The 20,595-nt window shown below is 37.8% G+C and overlaps 1 long non-coding RNA gene across 1 annotated transcript in view; it reads right to left on the bottom strand.

The window, feature by feature from the left end:
* Positions 1 to 20,595, bottom strand: part of LOC117072522 — a 60,667-nt gene that overhangs the window by 15,813 nt on the left and 24,259 nt on the right. The window contains exon 2 of the long non-coding RNA XR_004432832.1: positions 12,578 to 12,688. This is a non-coding gene — a long non-coding RNA (uncharacterized LOC117072522). The remainder of the gene's footprint in view (positions 1 to 12,577; positions 12,689 to 20,595) is intronic.

The following is a 20,595-nucleotide window of genomic DNA, read 5'->3' as shown; positions in this document are numbered from 1 at the left end:
ACAGCTTTATTCAGCAGAATCGCACATCCACAACTTTTTTTCTTTTAATGAAAGCTGAGAAATACACTATCCACTGGCACTGTAATGAAGAGATCTGGGAACTTTCTGCATTCAAAGCTTTCATTGCAAAAATATATTACAATATTTCCTGCTTTATTGCCTTGCTCATATTTTATTACAACTCTACTGCCTATTGAAATATGGAGCCTAGAAGCTACAGGATATCCACAGTCAACAAATAGAACAGCTTGTTCATTATGTCCATGAATAATCAAAAAGTTAAAAAGAATGCTAATTCTATGCAGTAAAAAGCTTAAAAACTTATGTTTCTTTTAAAGCACAATTGGAATGTCAAACTAGTTCTGTAAAAGAAGGAGCATCATTAGCTTCACATTCCCTAAAAGAGCTGGTCATTGTTTGGAAGATTCGTTTATCAAACTAAATAGAAAAACTGCAATCACAGATTACAGGTTAATGGGGATACATGTCTCATGGACTAGAATCAGTTACAATCTAACCAAGTCCTACTTCACTTAAAAAAAGAAAGAAAGAGAAGACTTCAGTTGGTGTTGCGCTTGTGGCATGCACTTACCCAATAGGAGCAAAACTGACATGTTCTTTTTTAAAGTCCCTTAAAATGTGACTGTTTTATGTAGAAGTTCAAGTAACTTTGGCAATTAAAATGACAATGTATACCTATTTAACCCAAAGATATGTAAAGTATCTGGAGTACTAAGATCTTCAATTTAACAGCCTAGGAGATTCTACATAGAAACAAGAGTGTGTCTGCCCAAATCTTCAATTCCACTTTATTTTCTACCTCTTTCTATCCTTTGCCAAACAATCTGTTTGATAAGTTGGGTGAACTGGAGGGGAGCCAGGGAATTCCAGCAAAAGAAGAGGGGATCTGGGAGGACCTGTGGCAGAATGCCACAGCAGGCTCAACTATTTATTCTACAATACTCTATTCAAACATTCACCACCCTCCTTACCCTACCAACCTCCAGCAGCAAAAGCCAGCTTATCCAGGTGACTGCAGCTTCTAGAAAGTCACATTTAATAACTGTGAATTGTTTAACCACCAAGAGATCTTCACAAGAAGTGCTACATTAGGAGGTGGTAATAGGAAGGGGCATGGATAGATGGTTTAAAAAATAACAACCAACAGACAAGCCAAAAGCAAGGCAATTTGCTTTGTAGGTATCTTAACATTTCTCACTCTGGAGAGGGCTGCAACTTCGAGTGTAGCTTCTAATGAAAAGTAAGCAAAAAATATTGATATAACAACAAGGGTTTCTTGCAAAGAAGTCTTTGTTGGTTTAGTGTAACACAATTGATTTGGCCTTTCTTGGTTGCCTCGTTTCTCAGAATGAAGCAATTAAACACATTTGTTCACTTTAAATGTAGTATTTTGCTTGGTTCATTTGAATTCAGGATGCATTAACAAGAACATCATAAAGAATTCTAGAAAGCAGATGCCTCAGAGATAGATGAGAAGGAGCACCATCCACAGAATACCCACCAAATACAAATATTAGGCTCCTATTAGCAATCATCTCGCAGAACCCCTCTGCCTGTGTGAGGCCCTCTTGAAGGTGAATATTCACATAAAGGTAAACAAAGCGTCAAATTGTTTTCTCGCAAACTGAATTCCTTCTTTCTGTGTAACAGAATGACAGAACATTTGGATCCCGTTACTCTACATTTTTTCCTAATGTAAAAAGCAAGACTCGGAAACAATTTTCAAACTCCTGAGGAATATGTATGAGTGAGTATGTGTGTAAAAATATGATGAGAGAAAAAAATAAAACCATTATGCTAGAATGTAGTCTCTCAATTTCTGTCATAATTCAGCAGTCTGTCTTGCTTTTTGCAGAAAATCTCTATCTTTCCTCAGATTGGGTTTTGTCCTCAACCACTACATGTTTCCTACCTGGGTCTCTCTCTCTCTCTATATATATATATTATAATCCCAGAACCTGTCACCTCCCTAGAGGCTTCTCATCCTGCCCCAGGTAGAATTAAATAGCTCACTTATCTGCTTGTGACCCGATACTGGAATTATATTATAATTGCATTCATGTCATTGAATATTTAGCTATTTTGGTGCATAGCGGGTGCCCCGCCCCTAGGCTTTCACCCATCCCACTACCTCCTACCCACAACAATTCTCAATTCCACTGAGACTTATTTGAGACCAGCAAGCACATCTTATCTTCCTTGGGATCTGAAGTACTGTGTGCAGAGCCTGACATCTAACAGGTTCCCAATATAGTTTGGCAAACTCAATCAAATTTTAAAAGTTTAAATATCAGAAGAACAATTCCTACGTATATATAACCTCTTTTAAATTACATTGTTCCATCTTAGAAAACATATCTCAGAACATATTCTTCTTTTGATTTGTTTCTTTTTTTTTTTTTTTTTTTAGAAAGGGTCTCACTCTGTTGTCTAGGCTAGAGTGCAGTGGCTCAATTACAGTCACTGTGGCCTCTAATTCATGGGCTCAAGTGATCCTACTGCCTCAGCCTCTTGAGTAGCTGGGACTACAGGCACATGCCATCAAAACATGTTTTAATTATCTACCCTTACTGTTCCTTCAGTATAGTTTTATAAAAACTGCTATCATTTACAGAGTCTCTAAATGATCAAAATTCATTCATATGTAACTCTAGTATCTGAAAAGTATCTGAGGAAGTATGATTTTCAAACCAATAGCCTAAAAATGTTACATAGAAACTCTAGTCTGTTTTTTGCTCAAACCTTCTGTACTACCCAACTTCCACTCCTTTCTGTCAATTCCTGAGCTATCTGTATATGTAAGTGGGGTGATCACAGGGATGTCAGGAGAGTCCAGGTGAAAGAAGAGGAAACTACAGTGTACTAACTGCTATACTGTACTAAGAGCACTGTCTTCAGTGCTCTCTATACATTGTTTTAGTTAATCCCAAAGTGTAAGTATTAGTATCCCTGTTTTACCCATAAGGAAACTTGAGTCTCAGGGATTTTTTTCAGCCACAGAAGCTATTAAGCAGAAGGCTCACATATAAAACATTTCATTTTTTGTTCTGATATTAAGGACTGGGTGAATCTATGATTTCACACACAACTAAGCTGTCTTTAGTTAGCATATTTTTATTGCATTGCTTTTCTTTTCATTAGTTGATGAAAAGTGTTTTTGGTTTCATTTAAGTACTTATTGAGTCCCCAGGTCATGGGAACACAGTATCTGATGCATGTAACATGTCTTTTAAAACTTGCGTAATGACCTAATCTCCCGAAACACATTATAGAAAAGTGGAACTACTATTATGAGCTTTGCTTTTCTACTAAAGGTATTTGAGAATGAAAATCCCAGGAGCAGAGAAGAATATCTCTTACAAGTATACATTTAGGTCCCCAGCTGTGATTTGACTCCTGATTTAGTAATGTACCTAAAAAGTGATTCAGATCAGTATACTTAGTCTATTTTAAATAATTTATTTTGAAAGTTAGCATAGTAATATTTGCAGCTTGATATACTAAAACAACATGTCTATTTTCTCAGTAGTAGACAATCATAGAGAACATTTATAGAAATATTTTTATATACTCTGTTTATATAACAAAGTATAATAGACCAGACGAAAGGGCGCATCATACATGTGCCCTTATTATAGCTGCACAGATGATTAAAAAGAGCAAGTCTCTTTGTTTTTAGCTGGACCTACAGTAGCCTTACATTTTGAGCTGAAAAAGGAAACTCTTTGCCTGTGCCTTGGTCTCTTACTGTTACTCTTACCTCTTACCCTTTCCACGGAATGTTTCTCTTCCTGGAATACTCTTTTCTACCTTCTTACCATTATCATCTAGCTACTTCTTCCTGGCTTTTTCACTCAACCTAAAACAAACTTCTTTCCAGGGATTCTTAACTTGGGATCTACAGATAGAATTTTAGTTCCTTATAGACAGTTTCTTTTTATATTGCTATGCATTCTATTTCATGTATTTATTTTTTTTTCTCAGAAGGGGCTCATGTTATAAAAGAGATTAAGGGAGTTCCTCCTTCAAGGTCCTGTCATACCCTGGTCTCATTCCTAGATCAAAACACTCTGTTGTTGTTTTCTGCCTCCAAAGGGTAAATACATCAAGGCAGGGAAGCAGCAATACCCACACTGTATTTCCTCTACCCATGTGCTACTGGTACACAGAAAGGGAACAAAAGATATTTAAGGAAAGAATGGATGTAAGACAGGATGGATGAATTATATCAACTCAGAGTAGTAATCTTAGCCATTTTTTGCTGCCCAGTAGCTCCATTTGACAGTTATAGATGAACGCAAATGGGTTAAGTTGTGATTAAACAGTATCTGATAGAGAAAATCTTTCAAATACTCGATTTAATGAAGATAGCACTTTATATTGTGATGAACAGATTAAAGACCCCAAAGATGTTCTGCCTGACTACCTATTATTGCATCTCTCTACTTCCAAACCGTAGGTTCTCTCCCATTCAGGCCATTTCTGGCCCTGGAAAGGATGTATATAAGAGGCCAAATTTGTAGACTCCAATTCTTGGTGACTACTGTTTTCCCAATGACTGAATGAGGATGAGAATCCAAATCTGCCTACTTTACAGCTAATGATTTTCCTGCCTAGAATGGGAGTTTGGCTGCTGGGAAAATAGAAGTCATCAAAAGCAGATGGTTGTAAAACCATCTTGATGCCAATCAGTGCAGTGATTCTCAAGCATCTAATTTGGGCCTAGATCTTCTACAAAAAATTTCCTTGTGATTATGTCACCTTGTGGCCCAAAAATTTATTATGAGATGAAAACGTTGCTGGAGGCAGAGAACCTACTTCAGTGCTGACACATAGTAGGATCCCCGTTAAATGTTGCTCTCTTCCTTTAACTTTCTACCTAAACTATGATTGGCCTTAATTTCCAGATAGTATACTTGCAAAACAATAGGATGGGTTGCCTGACACTTCCACATATTACCAGTTTAAATATTAGTTCTTTCCTAAACCTCTTCATGATTATTTTCAAACAGTTTTTGTTTACTCTTTTCTAGTCCCTAATTTCATTGACTCTAATTCACCATCAACCATCAGACATACCCTTATTGTGTGTACAAAGAAAGTTACCACTTAAAGTAGGACAAATCTGTTATAAGTTGCATCCCAGTTAAAACATGTAAAAATGTGAGAGATGTGCTTCTTAGACTCATTTTAATGTTGTGTCTATGGTACTCATCTGCAGAACTAATCTCTCCCTGGACCTGAGAAGGATAGCCTCCCAGGCACTTCCAGCAACCCTGCCTCCCAGCTGCTGGGTAAAGCAGTCTGTAGCCCAAAGATAGTCTTGGAAGATGGCTGCTGGTAACAGCTGTTAGTGGCAAAACTATGAGCAAAGAAGCTGAGCAACGGGTGTTTACACCCAGTAAAGGAGATCCAGAGCCTCTGGGGGGAGCCCCAAAAGTATCCGCTACTGGACATATTTGAGATATGACTAAAACAGGGAGGTTAGTTTTAATGTGTGGGCTTCGGAATCAGATTTATCCCATCATCACCACATTTCATGAATCTAGGATAAACTTGAGTATACTTTGGTCTAGAACAAAGATCATTTCTTTTTTTTTTTTTTTTTTTTTTTTTGAGACGGAGTCTCGCTCTGTCTCCCGGTCTAGAGTGCAGTGGCCGGATCTCAGCTCACTGCAAGCTCCGCCTCCCGGGTTTACGCCATTCTCCTGCCTCAGCCTCCCGAGTAGCTGGGACTATAGGCGCCCGCCACCTCGCCCGGCTAGTTTTTTGTATTTTTTAGTAGAGATGGGGTTTCACCGTGTTAGCCAGGATGGTCTCGATCTCCTGACCTCGTGATCCGCCCGTCTCGGCCTCCCAAAGTGCTGGGATTACAGGCTTGAGCCACTGCGCCCGGCCTAACAAAGATCATTTCATGAACTCCCAGAGAATTTTTCAATAACTTGTTTTAGAAGTTTGTATTAACATATCAACTGTATGTAACTTATTGCAATGTTTGCAAATTAATGTTACCTTTTGTATTCATAATTAATGTACATCTTTAATGAACATTATAGAAGTATTCAGATTACATCTAGAATAATTGGTTTTGATGTCTTGCTATAGTTCCAGATACATTAACCTGCCTTACTCCTACAGACTAGCTGGACAATTTATGTCACAGAGCTCAAATCTGAGTAACCATTAAAATTCTGAGAATCTACTATGAATATTTTTAAACTTGAAGGATGTAGAAATTATTTCTCTTCATTACTAAAAGATGCTTGGGATTTGGCATTAGAACCTCTATTATTAAAGATTGTCTTTTCTAGAATGGTATTACTGGATATGCCTATAACCCACTATCCTCAGATTAGGATGTAGCAAGATTAAAAACAGAAAAATGTGTGGAGTTAGTTCCAAAGACCCATAGTTATATTGGATCCAAGAGACAAAGGAAGAATCAAGAAGCAAATCCAGGATCAGTCACAGTGTCAGGCTAGAAGATGCCAACTAATAAATGGATATGTAAGTTCCTGAATTAGAGAAAACCAGATAAAAGCCAGCGGCAAATGAAGAAACAGGAAATGGGGGTACAAGGAGAACATGGACCTTAATTCTAGCAAAGAGCACCTTGCTGGCCTACGGTTCCTTTAAAAATGTTAAGGACACACATATTCAGTTTTACAAAGGCAGGAAAAGAATTGGAAGGCGCTGCCTGTGCTAGGATATGACACTTTTCATACTTGGTTGGAGCACCACATTGTTTCATGTGAAGTTTGTATTTCTCTTATCTATAAAACATAGTGATTCAGGATCCTATCAGTGCAATTTTACAGAAACACACTCAACCCGGTATGCAAGAGCCCAGCCAATTTCCCTGAAGAATCTCCAATTAAAGAGTTGAGCCCTATTTAAACTTTGACTTCCTGTGGTTTTTCTTTAGTTTAATACCGTTATTAAACATCATCTATTGAATAGCCCAGGGAAGAATTTTCAAAAAGTGCTAAGGAGAATGTAGGTCATTGTCATCTCAGTTTCTCAGTGATTCAATTATTTGACATTTACTTATGCCCTTTGAATGACAACAGTCATGCCAGCTGCTGGTTGAAGGGGAATTTTCCAGCAACACTTAAATAGGCTGTTTATATTCATTAGCTATTTGTTAGAATTCACTCTGAACAGATGTGGAGGCTGTCATTCATTGAATTCTAGAATAGTCCTATTCCTGTTTTGTGGTTTTAATGTCTGCTAAGCTATTTCTTTTTTGGTTAATTCCTTCGACATTTAAATTTTTAATTGATATTCCCAACATGTTTTAACACATCAGTTTAAGTTTAATGTTTCTACATTTTCAATCCTAAATTTATAACTACCAAATATTTGCAACCCATTTTTACTATGCATTCTAGTTTAAGAAGACAAATCAAATGAATGACAGGCAAATTGCTTAACTAGGATTAATATCAAATTTGAATGACTTTGTTGATGTTGTACAGAAGTTGCTTATAATGTTTCCTTTGCATCTAAAACAGCAAACTCTCAGACATAATACTTGAACACTAGAATGGGATAATTAGTTAATAATTTCCCTATATAACATATGCCATTTGCAATTTTTAGAAAATGTAACACAATCTATATTGAGTGATTTTTTTTATCATTTAGATTATATATCGGCTGGGAGCGGTGGCTCACGCCTGTAATCCCTGCACTTTGGGAGTCTGAGGCAGGCAGATCACAAGATCAGGAGTTCAAAACCAGTCTGGACAACATGATGAAACCCCATCTCTACTAAAAATACTAAAACAAATAAGCCAGGTGTGGCGGCACGTGCCTGTAATGCCAGCTACTCAGGAGGAAGGAGAATCCCTTGAACCCAGGAGGCAGAGGTAGCAGTGAGCTGAGATCGCACCATTGCACTCTAGCCTGAGCAACAGAGTGAGACTCCATCTCAAAAAAAAAAAAAAAAAAAAGATATATCTTCTATCACTGCACAGAAAAAAAATGCAGCAGTGACTAATAATAGAGATTTCTACTAAAAGCATGAAAGTTAACATAGAGTCTTCTATATGGAGCTGTGTGGATTGCAGACTTCAAAAAGGTAGTCTCCCATCTTTGGAGGATCCACTGATGTTAAGGTTGAGTCCGACTCAAACAAATAAAAAATTAATTGGAAAATAGAGAAAAATATATTTCCAATACCATGGGGAAACATATTAATCACACAATTCCCTACAAGAATTCTTGGTCCATAAACCTCAATATTGCTTTAGAGAACTCCTTCCCAACCCTTCACTCCATTTACAATTGTATTCACTTTCTTAAATATAAAGATATATTTGCCAATGTATCAATTTTAAATATTGTTCTGACTATATAATGTATGCAATACATGAATGAGGTGTTTTGTTAAGCTAGTTTTCCATGGCATATAATGAATACATGCCTTCTTGTTTCTAAACATAGTATCTATTATTTATTGTGTGCTTATTATATTTAGGGATTTGCTAGGTGTGTACCGTCCTTCCAAATTCTTTCCCAATTCAGAGTCTTTGTGGTTTTCTCAGCTTGGGATGCTCTTCCTCAACTATGATTAGCTGTCTCTGACTAAATAACTCCCTTGCAAGTTTTAGCCTTTCTTAACAACATATCAAAAAGTAGAACCCTCAGTCCTGTCTGTAACTATCACATCAACATTTTTATTTCTTTCAAAGCACTCTTGCACATCTATAATTCATTTACCTATTTATTTATTTATTTATTTTTAGACCGGCGTCTGACTCTGTTGCCCAGGCTGGAGTGCAGTGGCATGATCTCGGCTCGCTGCAACCTCTGCCTCCCAGGTTCAAGTGATTCTTTTGCCTCAGCCTCTGGAGTAGCTGGGATTACAGGTGCCCACCACTGCACCCAGATAATTTTTGTATTTTTAGTAGAGACGGGGTTTCACAGTTTACTCATTTATTTGTTAACTTGTTTATATCTATCTTCCCATACATACAATAGATATATTATGAGAGCAGAAACTTTGTCTTAGACACCTCTGAACTCTGAACCCCTTACCCTGGTATAATAAATGCTCACAAAATATAGATTGTGCAAATGTGTGAATGTTTTATAAACATTATCTCATTTAATCCTCCAAACAATCCCACATGATCATCTCAAAGGAATGAGGCTCAAAGGGGTTGAGAATCTTGTTTGAGGTCAGGTGAGCAGTCAGGCTAAAGCCATACCCTAAATCATTATGGGGTTTTTTTGTTTGTTTTTTGTTTTTGCTTCTTGTACTAATTTCACTTAACAGTATTATCACTTTCCCAGCACATGCATTAGAAATTTGACATCCACTCTAGCCCTTTTTTTATACCCTGCCGAAACAATTGGTTACCAAGCTCATCTATCTTCCAGATCTTCTTATCCCCTCCCCTCCATGCTGTCTACACTGCCCTAGTTTTGACCCTCATCATCATGAATCAATATTGCCTCTTTGCCCCCTAACTGGTCTCCCTTCTATTACAGACTTCCTCTGCTGCTAACACTTAAATTAGGACAATGGTACAGATTTATCCCTTCTTTTACTGAGATCACTCAGTGGGTTCCCTACCTTTAGGATAAAATTCCCACTTGTTAACTTTGCATAAAGGCATTTGAGGACCTGGCTTCTGCCTTCTTCAAGCTCATGCCCATTACTCCTTACGTTAAGCCCAATGTTCAGCGCCTAAAACACTGGCATTCTTCCATGTTCCTGTGTTTTTACATATGTTTCCTCTCTCTGAATGTGTTTCCCCGCTTGATTGCCTTATTCACATCTAATCATCCTTCAAGACTGAGAATAGGCCGGGCACTGTGGCTCACACCTGTAATCCTGGCACTTTGGGAGGCCGAGCCGGGTAAATCATGAGGTCAGGAGATCAAGACCATCCTGGCTAACAAGGTAAAACTCTGTCTCTAATAAAAATACAAAAAAGTAGCCAGGCGTGGTGGCGCATGCCTGTGGTCCCAGCTACTTGGGCAGCTGAGGCAGGAGAATCACTTGAACCTGGGAGGCAGAGATTTCAGTGAGCTGAGATCGCACCACAGCACTCCAGCCTGGGTGACAGAGCAAGACTCCATCTCAAAAACAAACAAACAAACAATAACAACAACAAACTGAGAACACACATATCTCTGTGGAGGCCTTACCTGATCTAGCCCCCATATGACAGGCACCACTGAGCTGAGTCACATGCCCCTGCTCTGGACACCCATAAAACCCAGGACAGTCCTCAACATTATGAGATATTACAGAGTACAGTAACTGTCACATTTTGTTGTTTGTGTTTTTCTTTAGTTTTATATTATCTTTTTTTTTAAGTTGGTAGCCCTTTATGGACTCCTTGAGGGCATGTTCCTGGCATAGAACTTGGTATATTATTCAGAAGTTATCTTTGAAAGAATGCATCAAAGAGTGGATATGTTTCTGAACATGATTACAGTTAAGCTCAATAACAAAAAGAAAGTGAAATATGAACTGTATGATGAAGTTATTAAACAGTGTCAATAGTTTTGCCTAGGAAGCAGAGAGTACTCTGTTTCTGACTGTGATGCTGGACTCTTGAGGGAGATGGTGAATGCTCTTCACTATACCCATCCAGCCCCCAAAGGGCCTTAAAAATACTGTGCTTAGTGCCTTGGAAGATACAAGAATAAATAAGACAGCCTGCTGTATAGGATTTTGCAAACCAACAGGAGAGACATCATTCCCCAAAGGACTTTATAGGAACCGCCTGACTTCCTTTTACCCAAAATATATGACCCATACATTTACCGAAAATCATTTCACCTGGTCTTTATTTTCAGCTAGCAAATTGCCTTGAAATGCCAAATTGCCTCTCCGTTGATTCCATTTATTTGTCCTAAAACTCGCTTCTTGAAGCCTAATTTAAGGATTTTATCATTTGAAAAGCACTTCCATATTCATAAATTCAGTGGCTACTTAAATGTATGCTTTAACTTTTAAAAATTGTATTGTAATAAACCTCTGGATTTGAGCCTTCCGGAGAAATAACTATTCAGTTACACTCATCAAATCCTATTTTGCAGATTTCACAGATGCATAATGCTATATATAACTTTCAAACGGGGATTCCTAGAGAGCAAGGGCAGTGGCAAGCTGGCTGAACTGCTCAGGGGACACAGAACTGCAAATAAAAAGCAAGGTGGAATTTTTTTTCTCATGGACCTTGAAGAATTATTTTGCTTTGCTTTTGTCCAAGTTTCCATGGAAACGCCTCTCCTGGAAATGTGCAGTTCTTCAGAGCCCTCATCCTGAATGTAAGCATAAGACAAACCTGGAGCTGTAATCTATTTCAGTGCTGCCATGAGTTGCAGAAATCAAGGAATAATTGTTAAATTCATAAAGAAGTTTGTCAACATGAAAATGAGCATAATGAGCAAACACTGAGTTAGATGATATCTTTAATCTTCCTTCTGCCTTTAGGCAAATATAATATAGGGATATATAGTTTCTTATTGTATGTGTGAAATAGTGAACAGTACAATAGTAGTGAGATGCAAAGGTACCGATAATCAGTCTAGATCTTTATCCTATCCATTTAAGTGAAAGTAAAAGAAAAGTTTGCGCCGGGCGCGGTGGCTCAAGCCTGTAATCCCAGCACTTTGGGAGGCCGAGACGGGCGGATCACGAGGTCAGGAGATCGAGACCATCCTGGCTAACACGGTGAAACCCCATCTCTACTAAAAAATACAAAAAACTAGCCGGGTGAGGTGGCGGGCGCCTATAGTCCCAGCTACTCGGGAGGCTGAGGCAGGAGAATGGCATAAACCCGGGAGGCGGAGCTTGCAGTGAGCTGAGATCCGGCCACTGCACTCCAGCCCGGGAGACAGAGCGAGACTCCGTCTCAAAAAAAAAAAATATAAATAAATAGAAAAGTTTGCAAAATAATATAAGATATAAGCAGACCGAGAAATTACTGTTTCATTTACAAGAAACAACTCAGGAGCCAGGCGCGGTGGCTCAGGCCTGTAATCCCAGCACTTTGGGAGGCTGAGGCGGGCGGATCACAAGATCAGGGGATCGAGACCATCTTGGCTAACACGGTGAGACCTCATCTCTACTAAAGATACAAAAAAATTAGCCGGGCGTGGTGGCGGGCGCCTGTAGTCCCAGCTACTCAGGAGGCTGAGGCAGGAGAATGGCATGAACCCGGGAGGCAGAGCTTGCAGTGAGCCAAGATGGCGCCACTGCACTGCAGCCTGGGCAACAGTGGGAGACTCCGTCCCAAAAAGAAACAACTCAGGGAAAACTCCATTTTAAATACAAATGTAAGTAGTTGGGATTATACCTTTAGCTTAGAAGGTGCTTAGTGTTGATTAAGAAGGCTTATGCCACATATGAGTAGCATCTAGGAAGTATTATGAGAATGCTATGCCAGTAATAACGTGTATTATAAGAGAGGTACAGAAATTCTCAAAACTCACAGAGGAACGGAGTAAGGAAAAGAAAACTTTCAAGTTTCTGGGTGGGAGAAGAAAAAGAAGCAATGCTTATAATAGCTTACGATAGCGTAGTACACACCATGTACTGCTCTGGTTTCCGCAGGTCAGCATCGCTGAAAGATGTGTTGGAGCGGGAGACAGCATGGTAAATAGGAGAAACGTGGTCCTTTCCCTCAGGAAGCCTATCTCCCTGCAGAAGGCAGAGGAGACAAACAGTAAAGGGTTAATTTTATAATCATTGAATTTCAAACTGTAAAATGTGCTATAAAAGCAGGCAAATGATTCTATGAGGGAATGTAAGGAGGGAATCTAACTTTACGTACATTATATCTTTTGTTCTCACATGAGCCCTTGCATTAGATGCCGTACTCCTGTTTTTCAGATGACAGAGGCATAGAAGAAATAAGACATTTCTCCCAAGGTCAATCAGGACCTAAATATTAGACCTAAGTGTTGGTCCAGTGTCAGTGTGTCAGGGTTTATGGTCTCTTTCCTATGCCACATGATTTGTGAAGTAGCTATCTCAATTTTATTCTAAATTCTGAATTTAAGAATCAGAAAGAGCTGGAATATATTTGTCAGGAGATACTAGAATTTTTGTGGTGTCTAGATTGCTCTGAATTATTTTCTTCGTAAGCACTGGGGTATTGTCTCTTAAGAAATCCTTTGGAATTGGCTTTTCTATCATAATGAGTCATTCAAATATTTGTGAATTTGCCCATCTGAAACATAGATACATCCCTGGTAAGGAATCTCAAAGCCAACCAAATGTCTGGGCTGGGATCTCACTCAGCACATTGATGTCACTAAACTAGTGTGTACATCTGGAGGCTAAGGGTGCTGTACACCCAGCCTGAATTCAAATCTTCTACCTAACTTACCACTGCCTCCTCTCATTCACTTTATTATCTTGGTACATGTCTGTCTCTCTAACTCAACTATAAACAACTTTGAAGATATAAGGTATTTATTTTTGTGCCATAGTGACAGTCATAGTTCTCTGTTACTATAGATGTTTAATTGCTAAACTAAAAAATTCTCCTTCTAATATTTGATAATAATAGTTTTATTAAATATCATTTTAACTTGAAGTCCACTAAAAGATTTATATTATCAAATAATGTTGAACATATTTTTCCAGGAGCCTCATTTTTTAAATTTACTTTAATAATAGAGATGGAGTCTTGCTATGTCACCCAGACTGGTCTTTAACTCCTGGGGTCAAGCAGTCCTCCCACCTCAGGCTCCCAAAATGTTAAGATTACATGCGTTAAGCCACCACGCCCTGCCCAGGAATCTCATTTTTTAAGAAGTTTGTTAGTGACTGTTAAGATGACATTATTCTGAGGTCTGGTTTAAAATGAGTCGAACTTCCTTCTTCACAAAAAGATGAAGAAAGGGATGAAATATCAATCACTCCGATACTATCCCTACCCCACCTAGTTCTTTGGAAATAAAGGCTGTCGTAACTTCTGGCTTAGTTGTTTGGCCAGTTTCCTTCTCCTTTCCCAGAATTATAGGCTTTGTAACCTTAGAGGGGCCCCTGTTATGTGCCACTGTAAACAATAAAGAACAGCTAATATATACTTTCGAATCCACTCCAGTGAAACATGGTGCAAAACACCTTGGAAACACCATGTGGCAATGTCCACAAAACATCTTCCTAAAGAAAGAGTGCTCCCAATACCCAGATTTCCCAAACAATGGGAGTGGAGGGGTGCCATCACCTTGCCATTTGAGGAAAAATGGGCACTGTAAGAATACAAGCTCTGCCTCTTTTCTTCAGATCCTCTTAGTTCAATTCAGTTCAAACATTTACTAAGCACCTAGTATATGCCACGTGTGGTAAGAGATGCTGTCTATATAAAAGGTGAATAGAGGTACATACTCTGCCCTTAAGTGGGAGGGAGCCGGACACAGTAATGGATCCTACAGTTTCAGAGGAATGAGATCTCTCCTCCCATACCTTCTACGCATTCACTCCCCGTAAGCACAGACAAGAGCTCTTTTCCCCAAAGCAATTCAAGTAGAATAAATTACATAGAGCTTTAATAATGTATAGACACTGCAATGACTGACTGCCTTTGACTCATAATCTTCTTCATCCCATACATATTTTCTGAAAATGTCCCATATTCTTCAAATTTATCCAGCACAACATCCAACTGTGGACCATTCATTCAAGAAGTAAACAAGGATTCTTCCTTCTTGGCCTCTTATCCCTAGGGATGAACATTAGGAATACAATGAAGATTCTCTAATTCTTTTAAATTTTTCTTTTTGAGCTGAAATTCCACACAAAGGTACTTTGACACCTTTTTTCCCAATACTGTCAAAATCCATCTTTTATTTTGTCCTTCTATTAATTTTTATGTGACTCTGTATTCTAATATGTCCTAATGCATGTTATTTATAACACTAATTCAAAGGACATTTCAGGAAAGAAAGGTGGTAGTTGAAAAGAGGTTCTGTGATCAAATACATTTGGAAAAGCCCACATACTACTTATCTTTAAGAGAGTCATATACATATTAATATGAAGTCGCTGTGAAGTCTTGCAATATAGAAATGTAATTAACTTTAACCCAGCAGTTCCTTGACTCACTTGGTCAAAATATTACTTGATGCTAAAACTTATTAATACCTTGATAAATTTGTTTTCATAGAAACATTTAGAAAACACTGTTGTAAATTAATACCTTTGGAATTATTTGGATAACAACAGAAGACTTCCATTCTCTAGAAATAAGATCATATAATTCATTCATTCAACATTATTTATTGAGCATCTACTATGGGCTAAGCACTTAACACCTACTTGTTAGTTTAAATGTCGTCCAAGCCTCAGGGATCAGTTAAGCCTCTAAATATGTGAAATAAAAAGAATCTCCACAGAGCTCCATAAGTGTACCTAAAATGCCTTTTGTTATTACCACTATTATGATAATATTCACTCTTTCTAGAAACAAACCAATTGTATTTCTTTCACTGAACCTCAGTCTCATACTCTTCACCAAGTTTTTGAGTTTCCCTGTTGTCCCCAAAACATCTCAGTATGTCCTTTGGCTTCCTGTCCAGCTCTCCTGTACTGCCTGTACTGAATCCTATTAATTTTCACCAAGGCCTCCAGGTATGTGGAACCAGGTGTTTGAGGAGCACTGCTCACAGCTGGGTCCCTGATCCGGTCCCTGATCCCTACTGCCAGCCCCTGTCACCAGGCCCCTATACTAAATGGCATTAATTTTCCTTCAGACCTTCAGTGATTCATCATGTGACTCTCTATGTGTGGATCCTGGGTCCTAGCCATTTCAAACTTCCTCTGTCCTATGTCAACTAAGCCCCAGTTGTGGAAAGTCTCCCTTCCCTTAGCTTCTAGAACTGTGCAGCCCTGTTTTGTATTTTGTCCTTCCTCTCTGAATACTCTCTTCTACTTCCTTTATGAACTTTATTGTTAGCTACAGTTGCTCAAATACAGTCTATGCACAAGCCCAGGCCCAGGTCCTGGACTTCTCTTTCTGTGTACTTTGTCACTGGCAGCTCAGTTACTCTCAACACTTAAACTACAATAGAAAATATAATCAAATTTAAAATTTGACATCTTTCATCTTTTCTGAAACTTACAAATATGTGAAGACCACATGTGAATCTTCTAAGTATGTTTTTCTAAAGAGTATGTTAGACACTTGAACAACTTATATATAATAATATGTACCTAGAAAATAGAAGCTGATCATCATAAATACCATTTTAAGTTGGTATTAAAAGTAAAAGTAGTCTTTATTTTCCATAATTATTTCGGAATACATGTATCCCCATACCCAAAATATGTTTCCTCAAAAAGATGTAAGAAGATTTGATTTCTAAGCCATCTAGCATCATTCAACACTCACAGTAAAATAAATACTCCAAGTATCATTGTTTAACAAATGTTTCAGGTAAATTTTAGTTAAAATTGTGTTTATATGTGACATTAATAATTCATTGACTCATCACTAGAACAACTTATTCTCCTTTTCAGTTGTAGTGTCAGATTCTTATGATAATGATACCTTAAATTTGTGGTTTGTTACATCCCTCAAGCACTTCCAGGCTGTCTATCTTCAATAGACATAAGTGAGAAATTAGGAGTACAAATTAGAATCTCCTTTGTATTGTTTAAATATTGTTTCATGAAGGGGTTCCATGACTTGTTCAATGTCACATAGAAAAACCCCATCAGAACCTAAACTATAAAACTGCTTTCAGTGCTGGAGAGGATGTAGAGAAATAGGAAAACTTGTACACTGTTGGTGGGGCTGTAAACTAGTTCAACCATTGTGGAAGACAGTGTGGCTGTTCTTCAAGGATCTAGAACTAGAAATACCATTTGACCCAGCCATACCCTTACTGGGTATATACCCAAAGGATTATAAATCACGCTGCTATAAAGACACATGGACACGTATGTTTATTGTGGCACTATTCACAATAGCAAAGACTTGGAATCAACCCAAATGTCCATCAATGACAGACTGGATTAAGAAAATGTGGCACATATACACCATGGAATAATATGCAGTCATAAAAAAGGATGAGTTCGTGTCCTTTGTAGGGACATGGATGCAGCTGGAAACCATCATCCTCAGCAAGCTATCGCAAGAACAGAAAACCAAACACCGCATGTTCTCACTCATAGGTGGGAATTGAACAATGAAAACACTTGGACACAGGGTGGGGAACATCACATAGTGGGGCCTGTCATGGGGTGGGAGGAGTGGGGAGGGATAGCATTAGGAGATATACCTAATGTAAATGATGAGTTAATGGGTGCAGCACACCAACATGGCACATGTATACATATGTAACAAATCTGCACATTGTGCACATGTACCCTAGAACTTAAAGTACAATAATAATTAAAACAAAGATTCACAAAAACAAAGAAAACTGCTTTCTCCTGTTCCTTCAGTACAAATCTCTGAACATCTTCCTATAGTCTCTTGTAATTATGTTTATGATGAATAACTAAAACATCTCAGAAAAACAATAATGTACAATAGAATGTACCTTTCGAATGCTTCCCCATTTCATAGGTAAGGAAAAGGGAGACCCAGAAATTTTATGACTTGACCAAGTTCAGACAAGGCTAAAAACCATTGCATAACCAAGACCAGAGAGACGTAAAAGCCATAGCACAAAAAATTTAAACTCTGACATTTAGTTTGTACCAATACTGTCAACAAAGAGAACGTGATTATATTTTACTCTTCCTAATGTCTTCATCAGCTTCTGGAAACATTTTCTAGTTCATTTTTCATCTCTAATGTCAAAGTCAAATTTGTCCTATAACACTTCTCAGAGCTAATTTCTGGAGAATAAAATTATGTGAGGTGAGCTATTTAATGAGGTCAATCACTTAATTTCTTGTACTATTTTGAGGTAACTGGGCTAATAATGACTTTTTAAAGTCTGTCCTTTATAAGCTTCTTATCCCTTTTTGTAAAACTATTGTTGTTAATACAGCAGTGACAGCTGAAGTGAGCATATGCTCATGTGTGGATAAGTCCTGACAAATCCAAGAGAGTCTGCTATTCCCTTTAAAAATAAGACTATACATCTTAGATATGACAATGCTTAAAAATCACATTGTAATAGTGATATTACACTATAATCATTGTAATAGTTATACATAATTGATATGAAATATATCTATAAAAGACTTTATTTTCACTAGTTTCCAGATTTTGGTTGACTTTCATTTCAACTTTTCTTCAGTATATATGCATACTTAATACTTTGTTTGAATTTATAAAATCTGACTTCCAAATTTCTTTTAAGTGAAAGCAAGTTTATTAAGAAAGTAAAGGAATAAAGAATGGCTACTCCATAGGCAAAGCAGCCCTGAATTTCTTAACAGCTGACTGAAATATAATATAGATACAATAATGTGAGAAGAAATTATCAAATTCCTATAACAGAAAAAAATGATTTTTAAAAAACATATAATACTCCCACCTCACAAACAGCAAAAATACAAAATATAGAAATGTGGTAGTAAATTGATTAACCGGCTTTCAACTTCTATTTTGACATATGAGTAAATACATGTCTAGTTTTAATGTGTATTTATTCTGCAGATCTTTAAAAGATAGAAATTTAAACATACATATGACGTCAAAGTAGTAAAAAAAGGTAGAGTCAGAGATCTGAATTCTGATCCCGGCTCCACTAATCTTGATAAGTTACTTACATCTTAGCCTCAAGTTCTTTATCTATAAAAATCGTAATTATGGCCGGGCGCGGTGGCTCAAGCCTGTAATCCCAGCACTTTGGGAGGCCGAGACGGGCGGATCACGAGGTCAGGAGATCGAGACCATCCTGGCTAACCCAGTGAAACCCCGTCTCTACTGAAAAATACACAAAAAAAAAAACTAGCCGGGTGAGGTGGCGGAGGCCTGTAGTCCCAGCTACTCGGGAGGCTGAGGCAGGAGAATGGCGTGAACCCGAAAGACGGAGCTTGCAGTGAGCTGAGATCCGGCCACTGCACCCCAGTTTGGGCGACAGAGCAAGACTCCGTCTCAAAAAAAAAAAAAAAATAGTAATTATTAAGTCTACCTGGAAGGTTGCTGCAAAGATTAAATATGAGAAAAAAATTGTAGATTTTCTAGCATAGAACATGGAAAATAGTAGATATATGTTGTTTTCTTTCTCATTATGTCTGTGTATATTTCTCCCATACTACCGTATTTATTCTGCTTATATAGCTTAAATTTTAACTACCTGTGACTAAATTGCTATTCTGTTTGAGTATAAATCTTGTACAAATAAGGATCCTGAACTCACTTCTCTAGTTTCAAGCATAAAGAATGCATTTTTAGTTTGTTGGTGGTGGTGTTGTTTTGGGCACAGTAGAAAGACATTATTTATCATCTTCCTAAATTCCATATTGCTATGTTCATGATGTTTTTCATATCTTTGCCTTAAAATTAATTCTTTTTTCTTAACTTTAATTTATGGCTATATTATTCCATTCAGGCATTTAACCCTATATTTTATTTCAGGCATTTCAAAACTCACATTCTGAAGAATGACACCAAATGTTTCTTCCAGTAATTCCTCTCATGTAAAAGCTATAATAAACAACAGATCACAGGAATCCGTCTGAAAAAACGAGTGTGTCTTTACCTGACTTCCTCTTAAAACTCTATAAGTAATTGGAAATCATGATTCTCACTGACGTTACTATTTACGTCTTTCTTCTTTGAAAATCATGCCTGGAGTTCATGTCAGAACAAGTAATCACAAATGACATCCTACCTGGAACAAGGCATTCAAGATTAGAAATTTGTTATGAGTCATAGCATCTCTTTGGGGCCCACAGATCTGTAAAACCCTACTGTGGCTCTTTTCTGGCTTCCGGGAAATGAAAGTAATCCAACCATATAATGACACACTAACCTATTCTACGCATATGGGAGTACTTGTCTGTCCACAGTCTATCTAGTATCATATTTTTCAGATTTGCAAGTTGCAGTCTAATAGTGGTATCTTAGAAATCAGATTAGTGTGTTATAAACAGCAGTTTTAAAAGTAAAGAAAAAAGAATGATATGGAATGAAATGGAACAAAACAAAATGAAACTGAAAATATCACAATACATCACATGCAAAAGGAATACATACAAGAATATTATTTTGGGCCAGGCGTGGTGGCTCATGCCTGCAATCTCAGCACTTTGGGAGGCCGAGGTAGGAGGATCATGAGGTCAAGAGATTGAGACTATCCTGGCTAACACAGTGAAACTCCGTCTCTACTAAAAATACAAAAAACTAGCCGGGCATGGTGGCAGGCTCCTGTAGTCCCAGCTACTCAGGAGGCTGAGGCAGGAGAATGGCGTGACCCCGAGAGGCAGAGCTTGCAGTGAGCTGAGATCGTGCCACTGCACTCCAGCCTGGGTGACAGAGCAAGACTCCATCTCAAAATATATATATATATATATATAATATATATATATATATATATACACACACACACACACACACACACACACATATATATGTGTGTGTGATATATGTGTGTGTGTATATATAGAGAGAGAGAGAGTTAAACTTTTGTTTT

Source organism: Trachypithecus francoisi, unplaced genomic scaffold (genome assembly GCF_009764315.1).
Source record: "Trachypithecus francoisi isolate TF-2019V2 unplaced genomic scaffold, Tfra_2.0 Lachesis_group4, whole genome shotgun sequence".
In the NCBI taxonomy this organism is placed as follows: domain Eukaryota; kingdom Metazoa; phylum Chordata; class Mammalia; order Primates; family Cercopithecidae; genus Trachypithecus; species Trachypithecus francoisi.
The sequence above is the reverse complement of the archived record's forward strand: the minus strand, read 5'-3'. Positions and strand labels throughout refer to the sequence as shown.